General features: G+C 32.8%; 1 long non-coding RNA gene across 4 annotated transcripts; it reads right to left on the bottom strand.

The window, feature by feature from the left end:
• Positions 1-3,251: 3,251 nt before the first annotated feature.
• On the bottom strand, positions 3,252-11,270 carry LOC136070006 (uncharacterized). 4 transcript variants are annotated; one of them, XR_010631211.1, is made up of 5 exons: positions 10,953-11,270; positions 10,720-10,821; positions 10,531-10,614; positions 7,781-7,881; positions 3,252-6,085 (listed from the first exon to the last, which is right to left on the bottom strand). It is a non-coding gene; the product is annotated as an uncharacterized LOC136070006 (long non-coding RNA). The 4 variants fall into 4 exon arrangements; XR_010631212.1 differs by having other exon boundaries at positions 3,252-6,079; XR_010631214.1 differs by lacking the exons at positions 10,531-10,614; positions 10,720-10,821; positions 10,953-11,270 and adding exons at positions 8,844-8,927; positions 9,032-9,133; positions 9,262-9,570.
• Positions 11,271-12,126: the final 856 nt, after the last annotated feature.

Here is a 12,126-nt window from a genome sequence, read left to right as displayed (position 1 = left end):
CACACCCCATACCAAACCCACATCCCAAATACCCATTGAGTTTATGTTACTACTACAAAATTCTCAAGTCCAACCAATAGGCCCACGTCACAATCCAAAAATAGCCACCTACACCGCCATAAGACTTTAAAAAAAACTAACATAGTTCTTAACATCTTTTTTCTTATTTCTTTCCATACAAATAAAAGAAAAAAAATCAACTCAATCCAAGTTGAATAATACATAAATCATTAAATTTATAATTTTAATAGTCTAATAATTCCACAAAAGAATAATAAATAAATGTGTATACGTTTTATATGCGTAGTTCGCCAACTAAAAACTAACATTTTAGGATTACCTTGTAATCTTTATTTATTGATCAACATGCACTTACTCATTGTTCTAGAAAGTGGATTACACAGTTTGGATTATGCAAAGATTTGCCAACTTATGAAAAAAAAAAAAAAAAACTCAATACGAATTATATTTAGTAGACTTAAATGAGAAACTAGCTGTACTATAAGTCGAAAATAGTTTCAAATTGGAGGTATTTGACACAAAATTATGGTGAATTTGAAATCTACTTTGGAACCCTTGGCACATAATTTAAATGTTTAATAAGTTCAAGGTGAAAATACTATTTTGGTCCTCATATTTTGGGGTCACAATCAAATTTAATTAGTCTGTATTTTTGGTAGCATTAAATTTGTTCCTTATTATTTTTTACTTAGGGTTCGTTTGGATACAGCTAAAAGTTGAAAATACTGTAACAAAATAATTTATAAATGTATGAATAGTACCGTATAACCCATTTTTAATGAAAAAATTGCTGAAAATTGAGGTTTGTAGGTCTTGTAAACAGTGCACGGGACCCACTAGTATGCACTGTTAACACGGAAAAGTAAACAAAAAAAAAAAAAAAAAAAACTCAAACGCGAAATCATCCGTATCCAAACCACTACTTACAATCAATTTGGTCTATAATGTTAAGTTACTAACAAAAAACTGCTTATGTAGCAAATGGTGAGTGCAATGTTAAAGAGGTGGACCAATTAAGAATGACACATGAATTAAAAAAACACAATCAGCTCCAACTCAGCTAATCCAAGTTTCAAACCCCAGACAGATCCCACTTCTTCCATGACCCAAACAACCCCATCCATTTAAACACAATTCTCAGTCACTTTCAGATCAAATCCAATTTGAATTCGCAAAATCAATAACAACATTTTATACAAGTTTGAAAAAAAAATTAGTTTCAAATACAATGGAAGGAGACTTTTTGATGGGCACTGCTAGTGTTCAATCAACCTCTCCAAATTTCATATATGAAAGGGAAATAATTTGTTTAGGCACAGCAGCTTGAGCTTACTAGAGAAGTGAATTTAAAACTAGTTTTTGGTGGAATTTTATTTTTGCATTATAATTGTTTGGCTCCAACTTTTAAAAACGATTTTCAAAATATTGATAACAAAAAAAAAAAAAGGGGGGGGGGTTGGAAGGCCATTTTATATTTTGAGACAAAAATTAGCTAGTAGATTACATATTAAAAAAATAGTAAATAAAACACCTAAAAATAGTTAAAGTGTTTAAAAAAAATCAACACCAATGGTAATACACCTATTCTCTTTTTAATTTTATTATAAGTAATAAAAATTTTATCAAGAAAGGAACTAGTACTCTATGTTTATGATAGAGAACACAAAAGTACCTAAAACAATAATAAAAAAAAAACAACTCAAATAGAAATTCAAAAATGAAAGTACAATGTGTAAATCCCTAAACTTGAGACTAATCAAACAAAGTTTGAATTAGTAAGGACTTCAAATGGTCAATAGGTCTCACAAGAGCCTCAACTGTGTATTTGGCTTTTGTTTATTTGCGTAGTTTAATCAAAATAAATGGTTTTTGATAACTTTTATCTTAAATGTTTTACAAAAAGTTAAAAACTAGTTTTTTCTTTTTTTTAAAAGAAGATAAAAGTTAGATTATTTCATATATATTTTTGAGACAAAATTCAAAAAACAAAACCTTTTTAGCAATTCACAAACGCATCCAAAATTGTGTGGTTCGACATAGACATGTGGGTACCAAATTCCAAACATTTGAATACCTCTTCTATATTAACTTAACTTCTTTCTCAAAAAAAAAAAAAAAAAAACTTATTACGGTTTTCTGACTTAAATTTTTTTGAGGTTCGTTTTTTAAAAACCAAAAAATGTTAAGCCTAAGTTTATAGCTCTACACGCTAGGGACTATCTTTAAGGCCCATTTCCGTGAATGAGGCCCATCAACAAATATCATCACACTACACACGGCCCATGGCTAAGCCCAATCTTGTACCACACTAAGCCTCTATTAAGATTTTATAGGTGTAAGTTGTAACAAACTGGGATTAGGCAATGAATGTTTCCTAACAACAACAAAAATCTTAATCCTAAAAGGGAAAAAAAAAATTATAATACCTTAAAATATTTTCCATGGTCACCTTAACCTGGTCCATCGAATTTCCGAGTCATTAATTGAAGCATTATAAATCTGAGAGCATGGTTTCATGATGTAAACTACTATAGTTGAAATATTTCAAGATTCAATAAATATTGTAAGTTGTGAAGTGAATCAGCCTTGAATTTTATTTATTTATTTTTATTATTATTATTTTTTTGAGAATCACATGATGAAACTTTCATTAAGAATCATAAGCAAGGTCCTTAAGGACAGCAGAACAATCTCATCTGGAGCACCCTACAGCCAAACTTGCATATTCTCTAATCTAGACTTGAGGCCATTTTAGTTTTCCCAAAATACTTTTGTAATAAATACATCCCTTAAAGATTAAACAAAGATATGGCAATTTGAAGAAACAGGTTTGAAGTTGATATATAAACCAAGATCCACAAAGATTCTTAATTAAAAAATGCAGCAAATAGGTAGGAACATGAATCTTAAACTAGCATGATCTTGATTCCACTTCAGACCAATAAAAATTATGTCAGAACTCATGTATCCAGAAATTAATGAACTGAAAATTAAGTGAGGGTACCAAAGAGTATGTCAATCATAGGCCCAATCATTTGTACCATACAACTTCAGTTACATGATTTTGTTCGACATAGGAACACACCCAATTTGGTAGATAACATGGAAATGTGAAGGCTGTCCTTTCAAAAGTGGAAGTAGAAGCATATTAAAAAGTGTAGACATCAACCTTCTCAATTATGTAGCATTTAGCTGCATATTCAGGTGCATACATACTTTCAATCAAAAAAGAAAGAATATAATTACAGCTTCCAAAACTATTATCACTTTACTTGCAATTGATCCTTAGGAATAGATATGGAAAGTGAGAAATCTGTCAGCTCGGCAACATTGTTCTCATCCAATATAATGGTGGATGGCTTCATATTTCTATGGATAACAGGCCTAAAAAATGAATTAATGGAGATCTGTAATTGCATTAGCTATGCGCATTGCAATGCTTAACCTGCATTACTATGGCAACAGTTCAGAGACGATTCCCTCAATAGGATGGATACACATGGAGAGAATTCTGTCCCCTGCAAATTCATACACTAGAATTGGCATATTGGTCTCTAAGCAGCATGCTAAGTGTCTTAGAACATTTTGGCGGACACTTATTTGTGATCCAACCACAAAGACTTCAATAATTTCTTCAACTTCAAAATCCCAAAGAATTTTTCCTTTATAGTTTTTACCTGAAATTAAGTGGCCCTTTTAAAATTCAAAACTAAGCAAGGGTCATAGTTGTATGTTTCTCTTCTGAGCTCTTCGGCAGAGAAGACATGGATAGGATTGCTTTTCCCATTGCAAAAGGCAATTAGCTCCCCTAATAATAATCTTTCATTCTTCATAAATGGTGCCTCCTCTTTTGCTTTCCTCTTCATTTTCAGACATGAATTCATCTTGTCCACCAAACCCTTAGATTACAGATGGTAATGTTAAAACACATATTTAATATGTTAAGACATGAAAAGGCTATAATCTGGCATTAAATAAAGATACTTGGAGGCCAGTGATCAATCTTTGCTTAGAGATCATGATGGTCATGCTCATGCACAATTCAGAGTATTAAACCAGCAGTATTCTTCCATTATGTAAATCATGAATTGTGTGATTTTGAAACATAGTACCTACCTAAGTATCAAAAAAGTTACTATAATTATTTTGATAATTTGATAGTACAATGGGGGAGCGGAGATTTGAACTTAGTTCTCCTAATGAAGGAGAGTAGGCTATGCCATTGAACTAAAAGGCTCTTGGCCAAAAATGTTATTACTGATGGTCTAGGCTGACTATTCAGTATTCTCATAACTACGAACATCATAAAACTCTGAATCAATTTAGCTCATTATGGGTAATTGTTTTGACAATAAATATTCTATAAAACCATAACAGATTTTTCATGGGCTCTTTATCTATCGAATTTCTTAGTCTTTTGAGGCCATATAAATTAGAGGGCTTTGGTTCCATGAGATAAACTAAAAAAATGAATCATATGAAGAACCAAACAACATAGAGAGGTTATTTTGCCTAGAGTTCAATTTTACTGAAAGAACTTCCAAAAAAAAAAAAAATCCCTTCGGATTAATAGAGGTGATAAATATGAACATAGATTCAATTAAGACAATGTTTGATTAAGCAGCAGCAAATCAATAAGGACAGTCTTTTTAAAAATCCATACGACCTAATAACAGAAGTCTTAAAATAGCATGATCTTAATCCTGCTTTAGACGCATTCATAGTTATATTAAAAGTCATCCAGAAATGAAATAGAACCTCTAACACTACCTATTGATAAGGATACTTTGGACCGCCCAAAAGTTCATACAATCATATTTCATAGGCACGCAGACACATATAGTAATTGAAAATTCACAGTGGCAAAGAGAATGTACCTGTGAAGAACCCAGAGAGAGAGAGAGAAAGAGAGAGAGTTTTAGCTATAAAATGTGAAGCAGAACAAACTTATATCAGATTTTGCTAGCTTGTGGATGTGGAAGTCTTACACACTTAATATTTTATGAGCAATATTGTGTAAAACCTATAAAAGATTATATTCAAAGAGTATAGGAAAAGAAAACTTCCTAATCCACTTAAGCAAGTTCATCACAATTAAGAAGACCAATATGGAAATTGAGAAATTTCATCACAATGACTTGGCATTTCCCTGGACTTTCTGTTCAAAACCTTCACCTAATACCTTCATCATTGTTTTTTTAGTTATGAGGTGAGGGTTTGCATGTTGGTTATGTTTCTTTCGATTGTATGGCTCCAACAAATAGAAACCTAATATCAAAATATTGACATCACACGCTTTTTTTAATTGCATGCATGGCTCATCAACCAAATCAGACTACTAAACTTGGATCATTTAGGGTCAATTTGTCCACAAAATATAAAATCTATTAATTTAGAATTAGAATAAACCCTAATGATTTCGTTTTGGTCCAACCTAGCTCTATAAATGCAACATAAGAAATTTTGTGGACTAAATTGTGACATGGCCTAATCAAAATAGGGAAAACTGTTTACCCAATAAATTATTCTGAATTTCTGTAAAAACAGGGAGTCTGAGTTGGATTTTACTAAGTGCCTCTATGTCATGTTAAATATTTGAGAACTATATGGACCTATTGTTAAATTTGTTCACAATCTCTGTGTGTCAATTGTGCTTCAGGTATAATTGTCCAATAAAATTTCACCATCTTCTTCTTTGGGGCTTGGGCTGGACTGAATCTGATAGATCATATTATTGGGATTGTCTGTTTTAGAAATTTGTTTGGTTTTATTGGGCAGATATGCTCACTTTTCAGTTTCAAACTGGTGAAGAGTACCACACCATCTCAGGCATATATAATCTTATAATTGGGAAACTTGATTCGGAGTATGAGAAACCGCCATGAACATAAATGTTTTTTTCCTGCCTCAGCAGTATTTCAAAGAGCCACTAATGTATTGCTATTGAGCTGCCAATGGAATCCAACTAAGTTTCGAACTTTTAATTGCATGTTCAATCATAATAACGCTGCCAATTTGTCTAGTGACACCATTCTTGTAGACAATTTCATACCTCCACCTGAAACTTTAAAACACAAAGGTGTAATAAAATTCAATGACACAGTTGCAACTAGAAACACATATTTCTACTTTTTAAGTATACATTTGTTTTATTGCAGACAGGAACAGCGATGAATTTGGATGAAAATAAGATAACAAGGATGTAAGATAGACCAATCAATTCCCAAAAGTTGTTTTGCCACATCAATCATTCTTGTTGGCGGGTAAAGTTGATAGGAATGCGAGTGAGAGCATAACTGTTAGTTACGAGCTGGAGGAGTTAGACCCAAAGAGAATACTATGAATTTTGCAGCCCAACCACTGATGCTGCAATTTAAAATTGGAGAATTATAGACCAATTTTAAAGCATGCTTGAACGATATTATTAGCCCCAACCAAATTGCCATTCTGCCAGGCAGGAATATAGCAGAAAATGTGCTATTAGCTCATGAATATGTTAAGAACTACTCTACCATAGAGAATAAGGCCAAGACAGGTGTACCATCAAGGTGGAAATCAGGAAAGCTTATAATTCAATGGAAAATCTGGAATGGAAGTTTACTTTTCAGTGCCTTCAAGTTGTGAATTTTATTACCACTCCTACATACTATGTGACTATAAATGGAGGACTAGCTGGTTATTTTCGAGGAGCCAAGGGAATGAGACAAAGGGATCCATTGTCCAATTATTTGGTTTTGCTAGCAATGGAGTTCCTAACTCAGGTGCTAAAAAAAGGATTCTTGGTAGCAAGGAATTCAAATTCCATCCCAGATGTGAGAATATGCAGCATATTAATCTTTATTTGAAGACAACTTAATGATTTTCACTAGAGCTGATCTACTCCCAGTTGATTTTGAAGACTTTAAAGTGATTTCTGGCTTGTAGATTAATACTCTAAAAGTAAAGTATTTTGTGCAGGTGCATCTGCAGGCCTAAAGAACCAGATTTTGGATGCTCTTCACTTTAAGGAAAAGTAGTCTCCCAATTAGATATCTGGGTATGCCTCTAGTCCCTGGTAAGCTGAGCTATCACGATTGCAAGCCCCTAATTGAGAAAATAACAAGAAGAATAAATGCTTGGACATTTTCATACTTATCCTCTGTAGGGATATTGAGGTTATTACAATCCGTCTTGTATAGTGTGTCTTTAGGAGGTGAGTGAGTGATATTGTTGATTTTTCTAGGTAATTTAACACAAGATTTATGAAGAAAAAAGCTACACTTTGCACAGCTATAAGGTGGAGGCAGAATGACCCACATGAACCTGTCAGATTCTTTTGTCATTCTAAACAAAATAATGTTTAATGGAGTACAATCTTAAGTGCGGCTAAAGCCGTGCCAAAGAAGTCAGCCATTTCGTCAAACACCAGGTAAGCAAGACACATCCCCTCCACCAAATTGGAGTAACTGGATGATCCAAACCACGATACAGACCTTTATAGCAATTGGGTTTTTGATCTTGTAAGAAAAAGATCTCCATAGTCATGACAAAAATATGTTCCAATTAACTTTTGTAATGATTGCTCTGTGCCTAAGTTATAATGGCATTAAAAGTTGAACTTGCACTGATTGTGTACAAGCAAGAACATGAACAAACAAAAACACAGTATAGATATTTAAGTATTTAACTCCAAAAAGTGAAAAACTCCCAAAACTTAAAAATAAATAAAAAAGAAAATGTGATTCCTAAAAAGAATGTTGGAGTGTAAGAGTGAAGGTACCTGAGAATAAGATGTTGAAAGCATCGCTTCTCTAAATTACCACCCAATATTTATTAAACTATTGTTATTGAACCCCACTGTAGAATAAAAGACATCTGCATCTGCACATAAGAGAAAAAAAAAGGGAATAGTGCACACCATAAAGAGGAAAAATTGATTCAAATATGACCAAAAGGAAATTGCAATAATGCGGCAAAATGAAATTCACAAAATTTGTAGAAATGCATCACTCAAAAACCACGGCCTAAAGCTTGGTACGAGCAAATGAAAGTTTGAGTATAATCATATACTTTAGGGCTTGGTATGAGCAAATGAAAGTTTGAGCATAATCATATACTATAGGCTATAGCCTGTGCTCCAAAAGAATGCCAATTGGTTCCTTAACCTCACTCCATCTCTCAAAGACTATAAATAATGGAACAAAAATAAAATAAAATAAAGGCCCAAATTTAGATCAAATCAACACTCAGTCCAAAAATTAGAACTGCCAAGGCTAATGTTAAGTTTGTGTCTACTAATGTCCAGAGTAGTGACCCACCCTTCTTGTAAGATCCAACATCTTCACTAGAAATAGACAGTCTATGACCCATCCCTGTTATCCACAAACAGGGTTATAAAATGAATTCTGGAGTTGCTCTACTATTTCAACTTTAACCAGCTTTGTCATCTTCAGAGCTCACTAATCAGTTACAGAGTGGAAAACTAAAAGATTACACAAACATATGCAATTCATTATTTGCAACAGTAAATGAAATGCTGAGTTACATATGTAACAAACCATCAAAGGTTATACAGAAATTAAACCATTATAATGAATAAATAGTACATACCATTTCCCCTTTCAGGTTAAAGAAATCTGTCGCCTTCACATGCTTGTCAGAAAATTTGCATGCAATTCAAACGAATAACTAGTACATACTTTTAATTCCTTTGTAAATGTCTGACACTCAGTAGAATACTTTCACAAAATACATGACTTTAATAAATCCTAATCTTGTCAGACATATACACCATATTCTGAAAGCATAGTGGTTCAAAGAATATATAAGATTGAAACTCTTACGATATTTCTCAGGTCAACAGATGAGTGAAGGAACAATTTCTACATGGATGGTGACATCGTATCTCCGATGCTCCAGTGGGTCCACTGCCAAAAGAACATTAATAGCACATAAGAGAAGTAAACAAAAATAAAAACGACTTAATTGATTACAAAATCATAGGAAAACCAACATTTCTTGGTTTGGCTACCTGCTTCTGTGGATTCTTATCTTCTCTAAGACTGCATAGTTGTCCTGACAGACTATTTTGAAGGCCACAACTTTCCTCTCCATCTAAGACGATTTCTCCATACTTGGAATGCAGCAAAGTTAATAGTTTTGGCATATCAGGTATTATTTAAGCAAAATAGTAGACATCTTTTAGAAGAAAAGTCCAGCCTCACATTTTACTGACAATAACTTGTAGGAAATTCTATATACCTTCAGAGAATTTGTATTTAGGAATAACAATTAACTATGGTTGCTACAAAATAACAAGCAAACGTCCACCGACCCGACGTCAACCCAAATGTCCGCCACTTTGAACCACACTGCTGCCAAGTCTGCAAACCAAACCAAAGACCGATGGTTTTGCAGTAAGGAGGCGAACAGTGCTGTGATTCTTGGAGATTTCAGATGGGTGAAGGAAGGGATTGAAGAGGCGATAGAGCACATTTGCTGGATTTGAACAAAAAGGGGTGGGGATCTGTTTGGTAAAATTTCTTCAATTGCTTTCACACAAAAGCAAAACAAAGCAAAAAGGGGTATTATATTACAGTATTCAATATTCGCCCTTGTAATAATAATTTTTTTTTTTTTTTTTAATTGCAATAATGCGGCAAAATGAAATTCACAAAATTTGTAGAAATGCATCACTCAAAAACCACGGCCTAAAGCTTGGTACGAGCAAATGAAAGTTTGAGTATAATCATATACTTTAGGGCTTGGTATGAGCAAATGAAAGTTTGAGCATAATCATATACTATAGGCTATAGCCTGTGCTCCAAAAGAATGCCAATTGGTTCCTTAACCTCACTCCATCTCTCAAAGACTATAAATAATGGAACAAAAATAAAATAAAATAAAGGCCCAAATTTAGATCAAATCAACACTCAGTCCAAAAATTAGAACTGCCAAGAATAATGTTAAGTTTGTGTCTACTAATGTCCAGAGTAGTGACCCACCCTTCTTGTAAGATCCAACATCTTCACTAGAAATAGACAGTCTATGACCCATCCCTGTTATCCACAAACAGGGTTATAAAATGAATTCTGGAGTTGCTCTACTATTTCAACTTTAACCAGCTTTGTCATCTTCAGAGCTCACTAATCAGTTACAGAGTGGAAAACTAAAAGATTACACAAACATATGCAATTCATTATTTGCAACAATAAATGAAATGCTGAGTTACATATGTAACAAACCATCAAAGGTTATACAGAAATTAAACCATTATAATGAATAAATAGTACACACCATTTCCCCCTTTCCGGTTAAAGAAATCTGTCGCCTTCACATGCTTGTCAGAAAATTTGCATGCAATTCAAACGAATAACTAGTACATACTTTTAATTCCTTTGTAAATGTCTAACACTCAGTAGAATACTTTCACAAAATACATGACTTTAATAAATCCTAATCTTGTCAGACATATACACCATATTCTGAAAGTATAGTGGTTCAAAGGATATATAAGATTGAAACTCTTACAATATTTCTCAGGTCAACAGATGAGCGAAGGAACAATTTCTACATGGATGGTGACATCATATCTCCGATGCTCCAGTGGGTCCACTGCCAAAAGAACATTAATAGCACATAAGAGAAATAAACCAAAAATAAAAACGACTTAATTGATTACAAAATCATAGGAAAACCAACATTTCTTGGTTTGGCTACCTGCTTCTGTGGATTCTTATCTTCTCTAAGACTGCATAGTTGCCCTGACAGACTATTTTGAAGGCCACAACTTTCCCCTCCATCTACGACGATTTCTCCATACTTGGAATGCAGCAAAGTTAATAGTTTTGGCATATCAGGTATTATTATTAAAGCAAAATAGTAGACATTTTTTAGAAGAAAAGTCCAGCCTCACATTTTACTAACAATAACTTGTAGGAAATTCTATATACCTTCAGAGAATTTGAATTTAGGAATAACAATTAACTATGGTTGCTACAAAAGAACAAGCAAACGTCCACCGACCCGACGTCAACCCAAATGTCTGCCACTTTGAACCACGCCGCTGCCAAGTCTGCAAACCAAAGCAAAGACCGATGGTTTTGCAGTAAGGAGGCGAACAGTGCTGTGATTCATGGAGATTTCAGATGGGTGAAGGAAGGGATTGAAGAGGCGACATAGCACATTAGCTGGATTTGAAGAAAAAGGGGTGGGGATCTGTTTGGTAAAATTTCTTCAATTGCTTTCACACTAAAGCAAAACAAAGCAAAAAGGGGTATTATATTACAGTATTCAATATTCGCCTTTGTAACAATTTTTTTTTTTTTTTTTTTTACACTTTTAAGTAAATTTATTTCTCAAAAAATGATTCTCAAATAAAATAAAATAAAAATTCACAAAAGACAAAAAGAAAATATTAAGAAATATTACAAATATTATCAAGTAAATTTTACAAACTATTATGGTAATGAATATTATTTGTGGATTTAAGTAATATAATAGATGAATGTTTGAATTATAATTTTATGATTGCTGACTTTTTTTTTTTTTTTTTTAAATGTGGACCTGATAAAGGTTATGTAAAAAAATTTGTAGTAACCTTAGCATTACTTAAAGACTATAACATACCATGGTTACTTTTCTTGCCTTAATAAAATTTGAATCATCTCAATTCTCAACAACTAAATTTTGGTTACATGTTCCTCACAAAAAGAAAAAAGAAAAATAAAGAATGACTTGAATGGGTAAGAAATTAGACTACCAGAATTGGATAAAGTATATGGCTCATTTTGTATATTTGTAATAAGTGATATCTTCTCCTTTAACCATAAAATATTACATGCAATGATAGAAAGTTCAACAGAAACTATAAGAAAATAAAAATTATAAGTCTTATAAAAGTCTTGTATTAGTTGCCAATGAAAATCAAACCAAGTTTTATACCAATGCATTAAATCCGAGAGTTGGTTTCATGATATTAACTACTAAAGTTGAATATTTATTTTTTTCTACCAAAAAAAAAAAAGTTGAATATTTCAAGATCCAATAAATACTCTTGCAAGGTGTTAAGTGAATCAGCCTAGAGTTATATTTTAGTTTAGACAAAGTTTAGTTATAAAATTGGTT

The sequence above is a fragment of the Quercus suber genome, unplaced genomic scaffold (genome assembly GCF_002906115.3).
Source record: "Quercus suber isolate HL8 unplaced genomic scaffold, Cork oak 2.0 scaffold_202, whole genome shotgun sequence".
NCBI lineage: Eukaryota > Viridiplantae > Streptophyta > Magnoliopsida > Fagales > Fagaceae > Quercus > Quercus suber.
This window is presented reverse-complemented; position numbering and strand designations above follow the sequence as displayed.